This window comes from Octodon degus, unplaced genomic scaffold (assembly GCF_000260255.1).
Source record: "Octodon degus isolate 3935 unplaced genomic scaffold, OctDeg1.0 scaffold00011, whole genome shotgun sequence".
Taxonomy (NCBI): domain Eukaryota; kingdom Metazoa; phylum Chordata; class Mammalia; order Rodentia; family Octodontidae; genus Octodon; species Octodon degus.
Window position 1 is genome coordinate 27,703,326 of NW_004524587.1, and position 8,674 is coordinate 27,711,999.

The 8,674-nt window shown below is 38.8% G+C and overlaps 1 pseudogene; it reads right to left on the minus strand.

Moving 5' to 3' along the window:
- Nucleotides 1-7,775: 7,775 nt before the first annotated feature.
- Nucleotides 7,776-8,415, minus strand: LOC101580407 (annotated as a pseudogene).
- Between the last annotated feature and the right edge of the window lie 259 nt (nucleotides 8,416-8,674).

The window sequence follows — 8,674 nt, forward strand, 5'->3', positions numbered from 1 at the left end:
TCTTTTTATTTTTTCTTCGCTTTTAAAAATTTATTTCTTATTTTAATGTATTTTGTACAGGGTCTTATTACACAGCTTGGGCTCTTAGTGATCCTTCGTTTCATCTTCCCCAGTGCTGGGATTACAGATGTGTACCACCATGCCCGGACTCAGTGGCCCATCAGTGCTCCTGAGGCGGGGCCAGCATGATATGTGGTGCTGGCATTGAACCCAGGTCCCTGCGCTTGCCTGAGCAGAGCTTAGTCCACTGAGCTATCTATGTGGCCTTCCTTTTCAATTTCTTTCCATTTTTTTTTTGTTTGTGTTTTTGGTTTTTAAAATGTGTTTAGTACAGGGTCTAGAGGGTCTCACTATACAGATCAGACTTGTAGTAATTCTCCTGTTTTCAGCCTCCCAAGCACTGGGATTGTAGGCACGTGTCATCACACCCAGTCTCAATCCCTGTCTCAGCAAGCCCTGGGGCAGGGCCAGTATGGCATGCCAGGGATCGAATCCAAGTGTCTGATCCAGTCTAAATGGGCACTTTAGTCCACTGAAATATTTGGCCAGCCCAGTTGTTGAATTCCTATTATTTTGTTTAGCAAAACTCTGTATTATTTCTTTTTTCTGTGTTTCTTTCTTTTTACTATTTTTTATTCTCTTTAAAAAGAAAAAAAAAAGATATAGAAGATTTATATCACCCTTGAAGTTTTCTCAGTCCTTTCACAGTCAGTTTCTCTAGTCTTGACTCAGGCCACCATTTTTTTGATATCTATTACCATGGGTTAGTATTGCTTGCTATTGAATCCCATATAAATCTAATCACAAAGTATAGTCTTTTATGTCACGTCCTTTTTACTCAGAACAATATTTTAGATGTTCTTTCATACTTTTACATATTGACAGTCCATTTCTGTTTTTGAGTAGCATTCCACTTTATAGATATACCCGAACTGTTTACCATCACTTGTTGAGGGTCTTTGCGGTTGTTTATAACATTTAGCTATTGTGAATAAAGTGACTAAGAAATTTTTGCATACACCTTTGTGTGAATATGTTTTTCTTTTTCTTTTTTTTTCATAATTTTATTGAGAAACAAATATCAATGAGACAGTTTCAAACCAAATTGGTAGGACAGTTTCAATAATTAACACATTGCATACATTCTTCCTAGTAGTTATTTGCTGTACAAGATGTGGACATGATATCCTATTTACAAACACTACTAGAACAAATCCCTCTATTCATTAAGAGAATGTAACTATATATCTATCCCAACCATTTTGAATGCACAGATACAAAATGGACATTCATCTGTATCCCCCCCTTTTTGAATATTATAGGTGTGTTAACTCTTTCTAACTTTTTTTTTTGCATCTAATAGTTTTTTTTTGATCATACAATGTCGTTAAGTCGTTGATTGGATTTGTTGTGTTCCTTTAGAGTTTTTTCCTGGCAGCTAATTAATTTACTGTTGTTAAGTGGATACCCATTTAGTTTTGTTAGTAGTTCTAGTTTGTTACCAATTCTATGGCAAGAGTTTTCTTAGTGTCTCTGTTGAATTCTTTGGAATTCTACCAATTCTCTTCATTATGGTTAGTTGGAAACTGAATGCCTCTAACCACATATAGGTTTTGATAGCTCTTCAAATTACAGCTCTCTGGTGGTTGTATTTTATCTGGAGGTTTTTCTCTGTGTTTTCTTATGGACTCAGCCTACAAATATGCAGCTTTATGTTTGTAGAAAGATTCAAAGTCATCTACTGAAATATCTGATTCTGTTTTTGTCGCTGCTTCTTTGGTACTCTGTGCCTCAAGTTCTGACTTCTCTAACTTTATTTCTTCATCATGAGAAGGTCTGCTCTCTTCTTGGGTTTTTTGCCTTTGACATGGGTTCTGGTAAAAACACATCATCCAAAAGCTAGAGGCTCACCTCAATTGTTGCTCTTCACTTAAGACATTGCAATGCACACAGATTAAGATCTGAAAATGTCATTTCATACATTTTACCCAGAATTATAAAGATTTATAATGACATGGCTAGTTGGTACCAGAGATAATATCATATACAGAAGCTCTTCTGGGAATCGCTTTTAAAACAACTTCTAATAGTTGTAACAGAGTTAACAAGTGCTGAGAACAAACAGAATTAGTGAAGTCCCAAAAGTTTTCCTACATGCAATGTTCTGCAGATATTCTAGGACAGAACATGACATCAGGACAGGAGTTTCTTGAAGGATCAAAGCCCTAGAGAGGTTGAATCTCTTCTTTGGGAATAATATTTCCTAGTTATAAGGTTTTAAAAATTATTATTCCTTTTTTCTGTGAGCTCCAAAGTCACTGTGTCCAGCAAGCATCATAAATTCATTCAAGGCAATGTTCATTAGGAATCCAGTCACTGCCATGTCATTCTTTGCACACCTATAGTTTTATTGTAACAAAGCAACTTGTACACTTTGAACACTTAAAACAGTGCATCACCTTTTCCTTTCCAGTGGGGCTTGGGGAAGGAAGAATTTAAAAATAAACTGACAAAATTACAATAGAGAATGTCAATTCCAAATGAGACCCTACAGGCTCTGCTAATTCTCCCTGCATGTCATTATTTGTCCTCAGGAGTGAAGTGATGGTATGGACTCTGACTTTGTTCTATATACAACTCATCAACTCCCAAGAAGAAGGTTAGCCAAGAAGCTTCATTGAATTGTCTGAACCCCTGTGTTAGCAGGAGTAAAAGATAATAGATTTGGAAAGATAAGAGTAAAAAGAGAGGAGGTCATTGCCAAACCCTGGAATACTTCAGAGAAGAAACTCTCAGAAGTGCTTGCTTCAGCAGCACATGTCATACAGAATGTTTAGGAAAAGAGAAGACAAGGCAGCACCATCACAATTTTCCTCATGTACAAGACAATGATCACAACTTCACAGGTTTATAGGCCACAAGGTGGAGAAAAAGGATGTAGTGAGTATGTTGAATCACTATTGTGAAGGCACAGCAAAGGCAATTTCTTTTTTTAATTAATTTTTTAATAGATTGCAAATTGAAAATAAATATTTGCAAACATAAATGAATATAACAATAAAAATTGTCCAAAATAAAAATGAGGAAAGAATTTACAGATCAGTCATAATAGTTCACTGTGTGAAAACCAAGAAACTTATATTCATATAATTAGAATTCTCAAAGTAGAAAGGAGTAGGAAATAAATACTTAAAGATATAAAATTTCTGAATTTAGTTCAACTTATAATACCGCATTTCCAAGAAAAATGAACTTTTTTGAGCAAGAAATTTAAATAAAATCATATCAAGATACACAAAAATGAAATTGTCCAAAACTTATTGCAAAGAAAAAATCATTAAAGCATATACATACAAAATATTAGCTATGGAAGAACAAAATTAAATAGGATCTTATTCCACATTAGAAAGAAAAAAAGACCAAGTGTGTAAGAAACTAGACTAATTAAAGGACTGAAAGAACCTGTTCCTTATTATGCCTAAGATGTTTGAAATGCAGTGAGATAGTGAGGTTAAGCTTGATAGCCTAAATCGTTTGATAATAACAATAAGCTTGTCTTCGGGATGGTTAACAACCTAAGTTTGCAGACCAAAATTAGAGAAAAAGGAGAGCTACAAGGAAAGTCAACATTTTGGCCCTAGCCTTCTATGGTCAATTAAGACTCAGGACATATGAGAACTTGTACAGTAAAGTCATGTACCTCGGTAGTGTCCCAAATTTTCTGATCAAGAAGATTATGGGGCCAAAGAGGAAAGTGATCGATGATGTAGAGTGTGCCTAAGGAGAGTCACACGGGGAGAAGACATTCTCCCAGGCTTTCACAGAGAGCACATTGGCCAAGCAATGGCCGTGACTCATCCACATGGCTGACACTGACAGAGGTTCTACAACCTGAGGTACAGGATCTCAGGATAAATCCTGAGGGCCTTTCACTGACCTTCTCAGACCCAAAAGCTACAACTCTTGTTGCATATGTCCTGCTTTTCCTTGGTTTTAACCATCCAGGGGAAAAGTATAAAAACAAAATATAAGAAATAAAGCCATGCTGTTATGTTGAGCTGTGGGGGACTCAGGTCAACAATTTCTGACATTGCCAGTTAAATGGAAGTTCCCATACTATTATGGGCTACTGGACTCTTTTAGCATATTTTGCTGAGTTTACACACCTATAATATTCAAATAACGGAACTTAACAAGAAAGGGGTATACAGATGAATGTTCATTTTTTATCTGTGTATTCAGAGTGGTTAGGATAGATATATAGTTACATTCTGTTAATGAATAGAATGATTTGTTCTAATGGTGTTTGTAAATAGGATCTCAAGTCCGCATCTTGTACAGCAATTAACCACTAAGAAGAATGTATGCAGTGTGTTAATTATTGAAACTGTCCTACTGATTTGATTTGAAACTAATTGCTATTTGTTTCTCAATAAAATTATGGCAAAAAAAGAATTACTGAAAGACTACTATTGTATACCACTCATTCTCCTGTGTTTAATTGTTTGCCCTATTTGGTGGGATCTTTCCATTCTCATTCATGGGGCTGTGATCAATTTGCTCCCTCTGAGGAACATCATTTAGTAGTCTGTGTAAGCTTGGCTTTGTCATCATAAAATTCTTTAGTTATTTTTTGTCATGGAAGTATTTCACTTCTCCTTTATACTTGAAAAAGAGTTTTGCAGGGTATATCAGTCTGGGTTGGAATTTGTTTTCTTGCGAGACTTGAAGTACTTTGTTCCATGCGCTTCTTGACTTGATGGTTTGTGAAGAAAAATCTGCCGTTATTCTGATGGGTTTTCCTTTAAAAGTGATCTGTTTCTTTTCTTTAGTGGCTTTCAGTATACTGTTCCTATGCTGAATTTTTGGAATCTTGATTATTATGTGTCTGGGTGTGGTTTTCATTGGATTGATATTATTTGGAGTTCTATATGCTTCGGTTACAGGCATGTCAGATTGTTGCCCCATATTTGGGAAGTTTTCTGCTATTACTTCTGCCCATATTCTTTTTATATCATTTATATTAACTCCTCCCTTCTCATTGATGCCTATTACTGTCACATTGTTCATCTTTGCATCATCTTGCAGGTATTGAATTATTTTTTCCTGCATCCTAGTTGTTTTTAAGAGATCTTTTCTTACTTTTTCACTAGCTGCAATGGTGTCTTTAAGGTTAGAAAGTCTATTCTCACTTTCACTCAAATGGTTTTGCCAACTTGTGATTGAGGTTTTAATTTCCTGTATATCACTTTGAATCTGTTTCATACATTCTATTTCTTTCCTATATTGCTTATTCAGCAGTTCCATCATTTTTATATTCTGCTTTATTTTTTTTTTAAATCAGTGTATTCTTTATAAGCACTTAGTCCTTCTTTGGTTATAGTTATCACTACTTTTTTTAGTTCTGAAAGTATTTCTGATCTGATTTCTTCTATACCTTTCTGCAGTTGTTTCTTTACTTCCAACGCTATTATTTCAGAGATTTCAGGTGTGTGATTTCCAGTTTCCTCTATGCTAGTGTCTTCTGCATCTGTTCTGGGTAGACTCGGGGCCTGAGACTACATTTTGTTCCTTCTCTTTGTCATTTTGTATACCACTGTCTTCTGACCTTTGGTGTAGAGCTTAGATAGAGTTATTACCTTAGCATCAGGTCCGAATCTATGAAGTTCAGATTTCTCCAGGTGGGTGTTGCTTGGATCTGGCTGCTGTGCTCCACTTCTTCCTGCTGCTGCCATTGGAGGTGAACCCTTTGTGTCACTCTGGCAAGATGTTCTGTTTCTGAATCTGCTGGGTGGGTCTTGCCTCTAGCCTCTTTACAGGGAGTTCTGCTGATGGGTTCTGTGCTAGGCTTGCACTCTGGGTTGAATGAGAATCCAGTGGGCCCTGAGCGGTTTCATTTACACGCCGGGCTTATGCTCTGGTCAATTCAGGATCCAGTGATGCTGGGTGGTCTCACTTACAAGCCGGGCCTGGGCTCTAGGTCTATTCAGGATCCGCGGGCCCTGGGTCATCTCACTCACACTGCAATTTCTAATGTCTTTAGCAAAAGTTAGTGTTGAAACACCTAAATTTCTCTGTAGCTAGAGAAGGAACAGAACAGGCTGTGCCTCCCTTTGTGGTTTCTGTGGCTGCATCCTATATTCCCTCTGCATCTTGGCTAGTTTCATTTTTCCTGTCCTCATTCTGGCTTACACTTCTTGTGGTCTCAAGGCTCTGAACACCTGGGCTTCCCTATTGGCACTCTAGAATAGTGAGAGTATGGCTGGGCTAGGCTGGAGAGAAGTTGGATTTGATCAGGGGAAGGATTATAGGTGCTAAATTAGACTATTTATACCCCATTGGTAGAGAAAGCCCATATGTTCCTAACATGCTCGTTGTTTTCTTCTGGGAAGGATCTGTAAGTGTCATAAAATAACATCACCGGGGAGGGGTTTTCAGACTCCATCAGAGCTGGGTGTGGCACAGTGGAAAGCCTGCAGGCTTGGGAACCACCTAGACATTCCTGCTTTCAAATTCTCATTATTTTATCTCTCCAGGACCCATTTTTTTTCTTTATAGGAGTGAGGACATAATACTTTTAGAGTTGCTAAGAAAGTTAAGAGAAGAATACAAAAAGGACCAATTCCTAGAAGCAGAATCATTCCTAGAGTAATCTATTGGCTCCTTCTTATGGTTTTGCTCGTCTAACCCTAACACACAAGAAAGGTTCCTGGTATGGAGTAGTACCAGGGACATCTATCCAGTCTCTACTTTCTTTATCTCTCAGGTGAGACAGACACATCAGGGAAAGTCATTTATTAGTGGCTAGAACATACATATTAGCAGATTTTTGGGGGAAATTGAACCCAAGGGTACTTCGGTAATGTCCCCCCTTCAATGTCTCTAGAGCTCTGCTTTTAAAAACACTATTCTTTTTGGTCTTTTGGGACCTTTGAGACATGCAGATAGGTAATTACCTCTAGTTAAGGGATGACCCTGCAGTGGCTTGTCCATGATTGCCAGAGCTATCTTACTCCTTCATCAATACCTAGTTGTGCTTTAGTCTGCTTCTGGGAGGCAGCTTTCTTGAGGGATCCAGACTGGGAGAGTAAGGCCACTATGTCCAAGCAGATACTCCAAGAGCTGAGGACTCAGTCCTGTCCCATTTTGAGACCCTGAGGTTCAGATGCTTGGGAGTTCTTCTGACCACTTTAATACAGTGTTTACTCTCTGGCTATGGTGTCATGATCATGGATCCATTAGGGACACAATTCCATGGCAAGAGCATGGCTCATATCTGACTCATGGATGAAGGGACTGGATATTTACCCACCAATTGCCACCCTTCAAAGTTGTTCAAAGTGGCTTTTTCCAAGTGTGTTAGCTCCCCTGAACTTTTATTTATTTTATTTTTTTTTGGGGGGGGGCTCTGATTTTGCCTTTATTTAGAGTACAGGGCAATATTACAGTTTCAGGTCATTAATCTTGTGTCTGACAGTAAGTATGACCTGAACTCTGGGAGTAAGTGGCTTTCCAGTTCTGGAGTAGGAGAGAAAATGGGTAGATCTAAGACCATCTCCCACCTTACTCAGTAAGCTACCAAAGGGTTTTTGGCTTCAGCTTACTGAGGGCAAGAAAGGCTGCCGGTTCCTGGGTATCTGTGTTATCCATGAACTTCATTACAGCAAATCAGAATTTCCAGTTTTTTGAATAAATTCTTTCAGGAAAAAATAAATCCAGACTGACTTTTTAGATGGATGACTACTACAAGTATCCTCCATGAGTTGGCAAAATCTTCAGAGTGATTGGTTGAGCAAGCAGTCTTTCATGTGCTCCCAGTTGTCATATAGTGCATACAGGCTGGTAAGCCTGCCAGACCCACTTGTGTGATTTCTTGAAGCCTACCTGTACATTTATGTAACATGCCCATCATGGTTCCACCTGCTACTGTGCTCAGGTCGTCTTCTGCACCTTGTGTTTTCTCAATGATAACACCAAATGCACTATAGAGCAAAGCCAGAGAACCTAGAGTTCTGGCCCACAGTGCCCCTTGCCTAGTCACCATATTCAAAATCTGTACATTTCTTGACCTGGACCAGGCCATGTTCTGGGTTTCCTTCAATCCTAGCCAAAGACCATTCATTGCCCCAAGTGCAGCCCCAATCATGCAGCGTCCTCCAGTGGTAAAGAAGGCCAGTTCAAACCTGCCCCAGGTTTTATTAGCTCCAGTCAGTAAAAATAAATTCATCAGTATCCTGCACAATATATTGTGGATACACATTTAAATAAAGAGACAAAAAGTTCAAACCAGTTAGCAGGACTCTGGGCAAATTTGCATGTGAGTAACCAGCTCCACCAGCTCCAAAAAAGCCAGCCAAGGCCTGCACCCTCCCTGTACCCCGTGGTTTTCTTGCTACTGCCCCCACCGCCCTCCATGGTGTCACAGAAAACTTATATTTCCTGTCATGGCCTCAGGCCGAGGTACAGAGCTGGGCCTTTGCTCCAAGCAGCAGCAGGGAAACCTGTGTTACTACTACCTCATTCACATGCTGAACTCCCTGAACTTTTAGTCTGCCCCATGCATGGGATGGATTGTTGCTGTCACCACAGAATTCTCTTAAGTGACAGTACACAGATATTTGAAGTGAGAAGCAGTCACTATGTAAGAAGACTGTTGTTGATATACAGAGTGAAC